The sequence below is a fragment of the Vulpes vulpes genome, chromosome 1, assembly GCF_048418805.1.
Source record: "Vulpes vulpes isolate BD-2025 chromosome 1, VulVul3, whole genome shotgun sequence".
Taxonomy (NCBI): domain Eukaryota; kingdom Metazoa; phylum Chordata; class Mammalia; order Carnivora; family Canidae; genus Vulpes; species Vulpes vulpes.
The window spans coordinates 56,437,296-56,448,155 of record NC_132780.1 but is presented as its reverse complement, the minus strand read 5'-3'; positions in this window follow the sequence as shown (position 1 = coordinate 56,448,155).

The following is a 10,860-nucleotide window of genomic DNA, read 5'->3' as shown; positions in this document are numbered from 1 at the left end:
ATTCTTTTTTATGGCTGAGTAATATTCCATTGTCTATATATGTAATATCTTCTTCATCCATTCATCTATGGATGGACATTTGGGTTCTTTCCATCTTGGCTATTGTAAATAATGCTGCAATGAACATGTAAGCATAGGGGGGCATACATCATTTTGACTTAGTGTTTTCATTTTCTTTGCATAAATGCCAAGTAGTGCATTTACTGGATCATATAGTATTTCTATTTTGAATTTTTGAGGAACCTCCATACTGTATTCCATAGTGGCTGCACCAGCTTGCATTCCCACCAAGCTGAGGTGCATGAGGGTTCCTTTTTTTCTGTATCTTTGCCAATACTTGTTATTTCTAGTGTTTTAACTCAAGATGAATTTTTAAATTTATTTCTTGATTTGGGGCTTTCCAAATCATAAGGAGATTATAATTTTAAACTTCAAATTAACATGGGCCAAAAGTGTGGAATTTTCATAGGAGCCTGTCTCCCCCCACCACCACCCCCGCCTTGCTTCTTTTTAGTTTTGTTTTTGGTCATCCAAAGTCTTGAGAGACACATTCTCTCAATACTTCTCTGTGATAGTGGGCAGAATTTCTCTTGTCCCTCCTTATACCAAGGATGTGTCCCCTTGAGGGTCCTGCCTTTACGTTTCCAATCACTTCCTCATGAGGTGCAACATCTCTTTTCTTATCCTCTTTTCTTTTTTTCTTTTTTTTAAAGATTTTATTTATTTATATGAGAAAGAGGGAGCATGAAAACAAGCAAGAGGAGAGGCAGAAGGAGAAAAAAAGGAAGAAGCAAACTCTCCATTGAGCAGGGACCCCGATATGGGGCTCAACTCAGGTGTCTGGGATCCTGACCTGAGCTGAAGGCTGACACTTAACCAACTGAGCCACGAAGGCACTTCTCTTTTCTTATTCTCATGTAGCCTTTAAAGCCAAGGGCTTTGGGTTAGAAAGGCCCCAAATTAACTTTCTTACCTTATGTTCACCATCTTGTGTTCACAGAAACCACAGATTTAGCTAATTACTGTTGTATTTTCAGTTCCCCCTTTTTTCTCCTTAAAACTTTCCCCCTATTTCTTGGAAACTTAGCAAAATACTTATAATCCTTTTTATGTTGCTGGTTTTCACATTTCTACATATTTTTAGCAGGAGAATTTCAGGTGTAATATCTCTATTTCATAACTGGAGGCCAGGAATTTTCTGTCGTACCTTTTCTTAAATTCATTAATCCTCAATTCCTTTTATCTTTGTCATAGTGTCTCAAACTTTTTGACTGTGATTATTCTCTGTTACTTCTGAATCTTCCTCCCTCTGACTTGTCTTGTTTTTTTCTTTCTGTTTAAGAAAGCTGTGATGTCTCCAATAAGACAAAAATTAGAGAGATGTTTGCCAAATCTTTGTACCATCTTCAAATATAGAGATTTTTTTTAACTGAACATATGATTGTCTAGAATCTTGTGTCGGAATTAAAACAGTATATATCTACATAAAACTAGTACTTCTATTTCAATGCTTTCATGATTCTGTAAGGAATTATGGACCTTTGTGATTCTTTCTGGAGACAATCTGTGGCAATCTATGGTGGCTGAATGCTTAACTTGTTTGGTCTCTGCAGCTGGGCACTTGGTTTGTCAAGAATTCCTAGCAATACTAGATTTAAGTTAATTTGTCTATTATCTTCTTGTTCCTTGATATCCTCTATGAGAATTTTTAGGTATTTATGTATCTAAGGCATTTATCTTAGCTTCCTATGTTAGGAATCATCTCCCAAATTATACCATCAAAATCACAAAGCATGTGATTATTGTAAAGATGTGAACAGTGATGTTAAAAGCCAAACAAAACCCCCAAATGTCTCCTATTTGCCTTTAATGCTTCTCATGAGATACCCAGTGGTGCTGATCTGGTTAGACCATACATAATAATTCAGTACTTGGAATGATACACCAGAATCAAACTTTAAGAGTTCTTTAAAATAGCAGTACAAAGGGTTTGACTAAGAGGCAAAGATATTTGGTTTTGTGGAGTTATGGTTAAATTGTGCTCATGTACTTCTGAGTTGCCTATAAAAGGCAACTCAATAATGGGTAATCAATGATATAAAATTGAATGTAAATGTGATTTTTTAAATGTAGTTCTAATTTCATGAAGGCACAAGGTAAAGCTGTTTGTATTAAGAGGAATTGCAGTGTAAGAAAAAAGAAACATTTATTTCAAAGGTGGAAGAAAATGATTTTCTTTTTGGTCTTTAATGTCTATGTTTGACATAAGGAAATATGCGATGAGAATTTTAAAAGGCAATACAATAGATATCCCAGAGCTTGTTGTAAAAAGTGCAGTAACTAATCCCATGTCCCTGGTAAAACCCTCCTCGATGATTGCTGTTGAACTCTCTAGAGTTTTTCTGAGTGAAGGTGTTACTTCATCTCACATTTTCTTTTTACATACAAAACAATAAGAACTTAATACAATAAATGTTGAATATTAATTATAAAAGCACAGTATTATAAGTTTCTATAACACACTAAATGTGTGTGTGTGCGTTTGTGTGTGTGACCATCTTGGACCTATTTAAACTATAATATGGAAAAAATAAATTATGAATTGACTGGAGATAGTGAAATATGTTTATGATTTTGCATCAGCAACAACAGGCCTTTGGTAAAGGACGTAAAACTGGCTTAATATTTCATGGGGAAAATAAGATCTAACTTACACAGTTTGAATTTAGAAACACTTTACAAGGGACATTACTGATATATATGAGCATTATCTTTTCTTACTCAAGAAGTTAATTTTAAGAGATTCAATTTTATTCAGATGAAGTTTTTGGAAAAATGTTGATGAAAATGGGCTTAAAAAATATTTGACTTTTAATAGGAGTAAGCTTCAATTATGTAGAAAACTCACATAGATATAAACACGTATTTCTCCAGGAACGCTTAGGTGAATGAAGAAATGCTTCAATTGTGGAGGAACCTAACAAACCTGCTTCTTAAAATGAGTTCTCATTTGCAAAGATGAGGGGAAAATGGCTAAGAGAAAGTTCAGCCTCCGATGATCCCATTTCTTAGTCGTTATGCTGCTTCTGAAGCCGTCCAACGATAAAATATGTCAAACAGATATATTTAATTTTTCTTCACTGGAATAACCAGAACACTAAATGATTAAGTCTCTGCGATGAGCCTAGCATACCGAACGAGTTTTCCCAGTACCTTTTCAAGCTACTTTCCCAAACAATTTTTATTACATGGGATAGTCAAGGAAAATTTCCTTGCCAGCTTGCCTTAAGCATATTGAAGCAGCAGTAATAGACATGATTGTCCCAGCTCTTTCACTGTGTCAATCCAGGCAGGAGTGCAGAGAACATCAAAGGGGTCAAAGGGATAGTTAAGGTTTTGTGTCCGAACTTGTCTCTATTCTCTCTGTGGTCGCTGATCCCATCTGTCTCCAAAGCAGAGTATAGCTTGTTCTATTGTAAGTATTGTTCACAAGTCACCTAAGCAAAGATTAAACTTGTGGCTCTTTTCCCACATGCTCAGTCTGGTGTTAAAATATTAGAAACAGGCAAGTACTTGTGCAAGCAAAGAGTCACAAATAAGGTTACTTTGTAATCCATAGTAACAGATAAATTGTTGAAAGATATCAACGTTTCAAGCATTTCATTATATTTTCTCTCCTTTTAACGATTTTAGAGATTTAGATAGTTGCATTGGGTTATAAGAGCTACTGTGAGGGGTGATTGTGAGACCAGAGATTTCATAAACCTACAGAAAATACTTGATACATGACTGATGAGGGATAAGCAATAGTTATGAATCATCATTATCTTCTGACCATAATGAGATTCATTAGCTGAAGATATGTGCTCTCCACGGAAGAGTATTTATTTATTTTTAATCTTCTAAAATCTTCACTGATTTTTCTAATTTCTTTTTAAGCATAAGGATGACGGCTTCCATATACTGAGCAAGTACGACATACTAAGCTTTGTTGCACTCATGTTACATTCATGAGGTTGCGGTGTCTTACGATAACATTTCCTATACCTGAGGAGCTAGATATTTAACAAGAATATAATAGTATTTAGAATTAAGAAACAATTTGTCCTTTGTCCTTAGGCTAAGTTTTAGGGGAAACCAGAGTTCATGTACTTTAATAAGTCTTCCTGAGCCATATACTATTCTAAGAGAGCTCTAGGTTATTGACTTGAAGTATGTAGGCAGTGTCTAGTGTAAATTAAACCACGTCTGTATACATCATTTTTCCTTCTAATTTATTTGTAATTATTGAGTATACTCTATTATTTTGGCCACAACCCACGAATTGATTGACATTGGCATTTAAAATATTTTTCAAGATTAAACAAAACAGATAAGTTAAATTGCTTTTATGCTCTGTGAACACTCCAGCTTTGTTCATTATAGAAAATGGGGGAAGTACAAGTCATTTGATTGCTCTTTAACCTTTCATTATATCGACAATCTGTTATTGCCTAGCATCAATTCCATTCTTCTCAGAAGGTGGCTTGGCATTTTTGTGGTGTTTTCAATCTAAGGAGATAAATCTGCATCTCCATCTGGATTGACCAGATGAGGCTCCCTTCAGAGCCAATTAACACTTTACCGATGGGGTCACCTCAGCATGGTACGAGGTGCTTTGCACCTCCAGGGCTACCATAAACTGTCTCCACAATGCCTCCAGATGCTCCAGGACTGGAAACCAATCAATCTTTTACGTAAGTGGTTAGCATGCCTACCCCAGGGTCCTAGGAAGACACACAGCAACGACACCGAGAGAGGAACATGGCTCCCCACGCCAGAGCCTTTTGAATATGCTTTTGTTAGCCTCTTCGTGTACTTACACAGATTGAGAAGGACCCACTAGAAGGCAGACTAGGCTTGGTGGGCAACACACAAGCCCCACTCCTGTTCAGTAGTATAGTCCTACACCCATATTGTCATAACTTCCACAGTGGCTTGACTAGAAATTTCTCAACAACTTCAATCCTGACAACCGAAAAGCCATAAATCAACATGAAAAGCCTTCCAGTGCCCAGTCCAGGGTAAAAGTTACAGGTCAGAAATGTTAGGAAACTAAAGATATGGCCATGCCAGTTCTGACCCCACTGGGGGCAGCTTAGGGCCTCTCTTTGTGGTCTCCTGGCTGTACCTGGGATATCTGGGGTTATTTCTATAGGAATCCAGACTTGACTCAGATTGCTGAGGCTTTTCTGCACAGGCATCTTATTTAATGAAGCAATTCCCTTTAACTCTGCTTTAGCTGGGAAAGAATGCAAATTAAATATTCTTTAGTAGGGAGGCTGGGAGGGGTGACAAGTGAAGGGGAAAAAAGAGAAAAAAAAGGCACGGGGGAGCGCGGTGGAGGCGCTGCGTTCCCTCAGGTGGCTGGCTAACTAGCTCAGCCTTTGTATAGACACTGTCTGCTTGTGGGATGGAGCTAAGAGACAGAAGAATGACAGTCTGGAGGAAGAAAGAAAGACAGTAATTACGGGATGCGTGCGATTAGTGCGGTAGCCAGAGAAATTAAGCCACAAGTCCTAGGAATCTTCCCTTCTGTATGGTACCTGCAGAGGGAGAGAAAAGGCCTCACTACAGAGTGCAGTTGGAATCCACTCCCTGCCAGCTCAGCTTGATTGCTTTCTGGGTTACCTACTGTGGAGGTTCAGCAGCTCGACCTTCCTTTCAGCGCAGCTATATTGTCCTGCCCTGAAAAAAAAGCAGATTAAGAATTTACAGGGATCCCTCCATCACTGGCCTCTGACAGGAACACTCAGGGAGCTGATTTTTCATGGTTCAATTTGCCAGGGGCCAAGATTCTTATCAAAATGTATTTTGTTAATGTAAAGGGCCCTTGTAGATTTAAGAAATATCTATTTTCCTCTGAAACTTTCTTTCTCACTTATTCCCCCATCATCCCCTTGTTTTTGTAGGTGGCGTTCTTTCTGAACCGCTTTACTATCATCGTGATTCTTTGAGGAATGTGCATGTTTGAGCTCAGGTTTATAGAGGGGCAGTAAATCACGTCAGCTAGGAGGTTTGTAATTATTTGGTGGGGAGGTAAACTGCAAGCTGACTGTCTCGAATCTGAGATAGTCCCAGCTACCATGCAGATCATATTTCAGTTGTTTAATTTGATTCAATGCTTTAATTAAAAGCTCTAAGTTTGCGGAACAATTGAAAAATGCTCTTTATTAACATGGAAACCATTTAAAATGTGACCAAAGTGGGAAGAAACAAAGCCTGCCCCGAGTCCTCATAGCGTAAGGTGGTGTGAGGGCTGTTTCGGATTGCAGAGGGAGGGGTTAGATTTGGTGGCAGTCATGCTGGGCCTCTGGATGTACACTGTCACGGGTAGCTCCAGGTAGGTCAGACTCTCGCGGGCTCTCTTACTTGCCTCTTCTGATTATATGCTACTGGACACCCACCCTTTTAGCAGCCCTAATTTTACCTGTATTTTTGCTGAAATTTCGAGGTTGTACTGGTAAATGACAAAATTGGGCCATACTCCTTCTTGGTGCTCCCCAAACCAAAGGGATTCTTTAATGCCATGTGTGTTTTGCTAACAAGGCAAGTAAGAAACTAGAAATCGTGTTTACTGGAAATGAAAAAGCTTAGCAGATGGTTGTAATAATTTTCCAGGAGGAGGAAATGAAACATCTTTGTCTCCTATTGGTACTGGTGCCACCTGGTGCATCTAGATGCATAACAGAGGAACTCATTAGCTGGCTCAGCAACACGTTATGCCACCATTTATGATTTTTGATATGTTGTATTTTGTTATATGATTTACATCTTTCAAAACAAGTCGTTTGAGATTTATTCATTGAAACCCATTCTTTAAACATAATCTACATAAAACACATACATGCTTTTGTTCTTACCTCATTCCAGAGGGATTTACACCATAATCTGCCCTGTTACAATATCTTTAAGCATAGATCTTGAACCCTATCCAGGCTGCTGGGCCTAGGAAATGTGCTTCAGAAATACAGAATGATGGCTCCACTGACCTACCATCTCTCATAGCATCTCACCTAACCTATTCTTACTTTCCTTCTCGCAGTGGATGGAACTAACAAGGTAGGAAGACTGACGTGCAGTTCAGTAGCTCCGTATGACTTCATTTTTCAATCTATGTATTAATGATGCTTTCAATGAAAGATGTGCATTCTTATTTTAGTTATTTTGCACTATCCCTTCATAATATATGTGAAATATATGTAATATATTTGAAAAATCCAGTGAGCATTAAGTAATGCTCATCTGTTTGTTTGTTTGTTTGCAGCAAAGATCTGTTGATAGGTCAGACTACCCTTCTCATTATGCTCTATCAGGTTAAGCTTCGACAACATTACTTTTTGTGACTTGAAAACGTTCAGTTCTCCTTTCTTGATGTTATTAAGGGAGAATCTTATTTTAAAGCACTAAAACAATGCTGTGGCATTCTTCAAAGTACCCTTAAATGGGGTAGATGGGGTGGGGAGTAAAAAGAATAAGAGGACAGACATTTGAAATTCAAGGTCAGTTGGTTATTGCTATATCTCACTGAGAAGACAAAATAAATAGGGTGGTTAAAAAGACTAAAGAGACTTGCTCATTTATATATCTGAAGCTAATGAATCATGTTAGGAAAATTGTGCAAAAAAAAAGTCATGTTGAAAAAGTTATAAAAGTTTTGTTTTATGATCATTTGTCCAGAACAACAACCAAAAAGATGACTGAAATGCTGCCCAGCCTAAAGGATATGTTCATCCTCAGCGCCAAATTAGTTAGCTGGGCCAGACGGCTATGTTGAGACACAGAACAGCGTCAAAGTGAGTACTGAGCATGTTGTGATGTTACCAGCGTACAGCAGAGTGTGCTAGCATTATTAAAACAAAACTAGCCAGCAAGTTCAAGTCTGTGTTAATGTATTAGTGAAGAAAAGAAGAAAGAGCCAAGGGAGAAAAGGACAAATAAGGAAACTGGCTGTTGATAGCTCACACGCACTTTTAAGCCATAAAGGACTTTTTGAAGTTCTAACAGAAACAGTCCCTGTGGAACAATGATAACAGGAGAGACAGACATTGATGTGTAAATGACATCATCACCCAAAGCCACTTTCACTCAACCCGAGTCCTGGATCACTCAGGGTTCAAAGGGACTCTAATCTTACCCTGTTCGTTTTTTTTCCTCCTAAGTTCTTGCCAGAAATGAAGGAAGCACAGAGACTCTTGTTCATGTTAGCTTTTCTGACTTGACCTGGAAACTGAGAGTCATGTAACTAGACAAAGGCTGCCCAGAGTTCACAGATTTTAGGATCAAGTTTATGGAGACATTGGCCTAGATTTAGATAAGGACAGTAGTTGAAATTAGTGTTACATAAGCTTGAACAACTATCTATCTCAGGAGATGTCTAACACTTTGACAGAAACATGAAGCTGTATCAACAGTTTATAAATAATGTGAATTTATCATAACGTTACTAGAACTTTCTGTGAAAGGAAGAAAGCTGCTTATTTCTCCTGCCCTGAAACATTTCTCTTGTCTCCTTCTGAATAATCTGATTCTACATAATTTGGTATTTTATACACCGCACTGATCAACATTCTACTTTTCAGTGGAAGATAAGCCTCTTTTAACAAAATGAAAAAGGTACCTCCACTTTCTAAGTCATTAGCTGGAATTCCTAGGGATCACCATCTTTTGAAGAAATGGATATGAATGACAGTTTCATCTAACTTTACAAATGTTGTATAAATAACTTGGCTACTCACCGAGAGTGGTGCATAAATCAAGATTCATGAAGCCCAGCACTGTAGAAATGACACAGAAAGGACAAATAAAAACAATGGTATTGGCCAAATGCTACCCCTTTAAGAAGGACCATAGATCTGAAATGTCCCTACATTCAAACGATAAAATCCCTTCTTAGTATAAAGTGTTTATACAGCACAAGCTAATTAGTATTAGAAATATCTGCTTTATTTCCTTTTCTCTGCAGCTTAGACATCTATCTGGGAGGGAGCTGAGTACACCAAGCGTTCCTTTCAATGTAAGCAGTAAGTAGTTCACTTCCTGTACTCTTCATGAACTTTGTAATGGTTAAATGGAGCTAGATTCAACATGAACTTGTGAATACCTCCCTTTTAATTTTATGGGGGGCCAGGATTGAAATCTGAATATAAAAGAGAAACTATTCGACTTTCTGTTCTACCGCCCTAACACAGGTTCGTGAATGGAGCGGTAATATTAATCAGGTTTGGCAATTCATTATCATTATTAAGTGAAATGAGAGCTCCATCACCGTGTAATATTGCCCTAGGTCTGTGTTGTCCTCGACTGTCTACGTTATATAGGACAGTTGTGGAAGTCTTTCGTGCAAGCTCTTACAGTAGTCATTCAAATGTCAAGCTACATTCAGTTTATCCAGTGAGGGTCTGGTCTCTGAGGTGCTGTTTGGTTATACTTTGAAGAAGAGGTTGCCCCATAAGTGAATGTGCTAATTTGAAATAGGTATGTATGTTAGCCGGGTGTATAGCTGCCAATGTGACATGACAAAGTTAAATGCAAGGTTCATATGTAACAAATGGTGAAAAAAAAGATGAAAACTGGGACCTAGAAGTCTGTGTGCAGCTTGTGGAGGAAGCTAGATTTGATAAGTCACAATGCAGCGATGCCTGTAAACATGTTTCCTCCCTTCTACCCCTGAAGCCTTCACCCTTTGCCCTGTGCTCCCTTAGCTGTCTGCATTCTTCTTCATGAACCTGTGCATGGTCACCCTACTTCTAGATGTTTTGCCATTCTCTCTTCCCACTGGCTCTCTTCCTCTTCATCTGAGTTTTTCCAAATTTAACCCTCCCAAAGCATCCTTTGAATTTCTACACTCATCTCTGCTTCTTCTTTCCTTGGCTCAGTGCAGGCCTCAGTCACATGTTTCTCCTCTGGTCTAGGCAAAGTAAGTAGAGCCAAATCCCTCTGCTTTCCGTGGGCCTGTGGTAACAACTGACAAAGTGTCCTGTGTCATCTGTCCGTCTCACCTTCCTTCCTAAAGGTGGCTCTGCCAGGCCAACAAGATAAAATCCAGCCACTCTCTCGATGTGTCTAGACCCTCCATAATTGGGCTCTTGCTAATTATTCCAGCTTCCTCTCCTCATCTCTGTCCATTTTCTGCTTTAAAATTTGGGGCTAGCAAACGTGCTTTCAGAGCCTAGATAGTTAACTGAAAGCAGTGAAGCGTACTGGCTAGAAGAAGTAAGGAGTTTCGGAGACTGTGACAAGCTGAAGTATACCTTGACCCCGCCCCCCCAAAAGCACTCAAATTTATTTGTGTTAGACAGAGAAGTCTTCAGGGCAAACGTTTGCCCAGCATTACCAATTTATGACCTGGGTTAATAACCGCAAACTGCTTATAACTGCCTTGCTTCTACCGTGTTATTTTGTTCCTTCCACAGTGCTTTTGCTCATGCTCTCTCCTTTGTGGGTAATGCTCATATGCTCCCCCTCACTCACCTCATCCTTCTCAGGTTAACCGTTAACCATTATTTAAGATGTAGATCAAGTAGTCATCTCCAAAAATCTGCGCATGATCCCTATTTATTTCTGACAGATTTCTGTACAATTTTCTACAGCGCTTACTGTGTTTATTTTAATTACATGCCTGCCTCTCCCACCATACTATGAATTCCTTGAGGGGAAAAATATTGTGTTAATTTCAATGTTCTCAGGGTATAGAGTAGAGGTAGGCACTAAGTAAGTGCTCAACAAAGGCATGAAGATTATGTTAAGTCACATACAGCAAGATCTCATGCCTTAGGTTAGCCTTAGAGTCTATGGTTGTGGACATCTATGGAAATATCA